General features: G+C 39.3%; 1 long non-coding RNA gene across 1 annotated transcript; it reads right to left on the bottom strand.

Moving 5' to 3' along the window:
* Positions 1-494: 494 nt before the first annotated feature.
* LOC149838020 (uncharacterized) lies at positions 495-1,887 on the bottom strand. The gene is made up of 2 exons (XR_016432155.1): positions 1,615-1,887; positions 495-828 (listed from the first exon to the last, which is right to left on the bottom strand). It is a non-coding gene; the product is annotated as an uncharacterized LOC149838020 (long non-coding RNA).
* Positions 1,888-2,539: the final 652 nt, after the last annotated feature.

The following is a 2,539-nucleotide window of genomic DNA, read 5'->3' on the forward strand; positions in this document are numbered from 1 at the left end:
TGATGGTGGCAGTGGTGAAGGTGGTGACAGTGGTGGTGGTGGTAGTAGTAGTAGTAGTGGTAATAGTGATGACAGCAATGGCAATGGTTATGATGGTAATAGTGGTGAGGGTGCTGGTGATAATGGTGGTTGCAATGGTGATGATGGTAATGATGGTGGCGGCGGTGGTTGCGATGGAGATGACAATAATGGTGGTGGTCGTGGTGGAGAAGTGGTGGTGGTGATGATGGTAGTAATGGTGATGGGGATGGAATAGAAGAAAATAAGCACTTACAAAAGAAATAAGTAGGTCTCCCCTTATTTTGAAAAAGGATGAAATTTATACAATGTCATTAAAAAAATAAAAGTAAATGATCAAAACACCAAAACATGCTACTTAAAATAAGCATAAATGGCAAGGAGCAGTTTATAAAGTGATCCAAACAGGGGGTTCAAGTTGTGACATGACTATGGCACAATTAAAAAAAAAAGCTAGAAGATAGAGGCTTCGAGAAGAATCACAACCAAAAAAGCCTGAACATATATGGAAACACTAAAAGTTAGAGAAAGCCCAGTTCACCACCACTCAATGACAAAAGTTATTATTTTTGTACAAAAGCTAAATAGGTGGATGCAATGGAGTACTTGACAAGTCAAACATAATGGTTAAAAGTTGATACCCAACCTGAAGACTTTAATACACATCCAACACCAACTTATCTAATCCACCTGGATTTGTGCATTTCAATACCTTTTTGTTTTGTGCATCATATAGAACACTTCATCATGGGTTGTCCATAATATTCTTGGAACCGGCATTTCCTTCTTTGTTCACCATAGGCCATGTATCTTCTTGCAAAATAAATCACTCATCATTGTTAGTATTTCGTGGGTTCACATAATGGAATAAAACTAATGTATAGAATACTATCAGAAAATAGCAACGGGAAGGAACAAGAAAATATATAACTGAAAAGGAAACAGAAAACCATTTAGGGTGTGTTTGGAATCTTTGGATACACTTGAGAAGAATTCTCAGGGAAAGAGAATTCTCATTCCATAGAACTGTAAAGAAAGAGGATTCTCAATTTTAAGAATTCTCTTGTATGGATAAATAACCCAAGTATGCTCAAAGAATTCCATTGAGAATTCTCATCCCTGTTTGTTTTTACCATGAAATCAATGTGAGAATTCTCACTATCTTTTATGGGATAAAAATATTATGAATATGAACCTAATGGGCCCAAACACAGCATTTTCTGCAATATTTTCAAAAGGATGGCCAACTTTCTTTGAAAAATGCTGGCCAGCTTGGCCTATCCAGCGGAACTGAGCTTCACACCTACACAAACTATTCATATACAGAACCCATGAATCAAGAGATTCACTCAGCAAATCCATCCAAAGTATAAGACATGAATCATTTTAATGAGCAATCTAAGCATAGCTACCACACAGGCACCATAAATTGATGGATATCATGTAAAAAAAATGAAAAATAGGAAGAATTGAACAGAGTATGGCAAGGTGTTGAGATGTCACCTTGCAAAACAAATAGGAAACAGTAAACAGAGTAGAACAGAAACAGGGGAAAAAAAGAAAAGATCGAAGGCAATATAGAGAAGAAGAACGGACCAAATAATAGAATGGATGTCGTGACAGCTTGATGATCGTCAACGCCTTTGAGCTATGGATATGCTTCATCGTTTGATGTCGTTTGATGTCAAAGACCAAAGATTCTGGTGAAACTGATTCTGTCTCGCATTGTTAACACGAGAATTGCAGAACAGAGCTAATGTGTTCCACCGGTGCCTCTACATCACACAGACCCAACCAACCGAACCAGCAATGCAATGAATTTGTTGGTGCAGCTGGTGCTCCTCTGATGAAAACCCATTAGACGAAGATTGGCACTCCACCCTGCAGCTGCTTGAAAAAAAGAGCTCCCACCACCACAGAACAGGTAAAATGCTAGGCCAGAGCCCATATGTACATATTCCCAGGCATGATGAGGATCATTGAAAGCTTCCATGTACCAGATTTCCAGCTTCCGTGGAGCTAGCGGCAAAGATTGAGCCTGTTGTACTAATTGGCCACCTGTGTGAATACAAGTGCAGGAAAATAGAAGTCTGCACCACAGTAGAAGATACAAAAACAAAGGCAGCGAAGAGTCCATCTGTCCACTTACTCTCAAACCCACATTGCCCACACAAACACGCACTCCATTTATACCAGCAGGCACGTGCACACATACACAATGTACAGCAGAGGAAACTAGCCCTTCATGTTTATCTATTGACGTGATGAGAACATCTAAAGAGCCTGAGATGAGAAAAGAGCAGTTAACAAAGCGATCAATGAGGCACCCAGGTAAGCTTGAAGCAACCATGATCTGAAGCATAAGACAACTGAAAATAACTTGCATCCTAATATTTTCAAGATGTCCATGCATATTCAAAAACATCACCCCAAGAAGAGGCACTATTCCTGCAAAAATTTCACTTGTTTCATGTCTCCACAAGCGAAGTCACAAATATGAGACCTACTATGGCCAAGTCAC

The sequence above is a fragment of the Nuphar pumila genome, chromosome 5, assembly GCF_984573655.1.
Source record: "Nuphar pumila chromosome 5, dmNupPumi1.hap1.1, whole genome shotgun sequence".
NCBI lineage: Eukaryota > Viridiplantae > Streptophyta > Magnoliopsida > Nymphaeales > Nymphaeaceae > Nuphar > Nuphar pumila.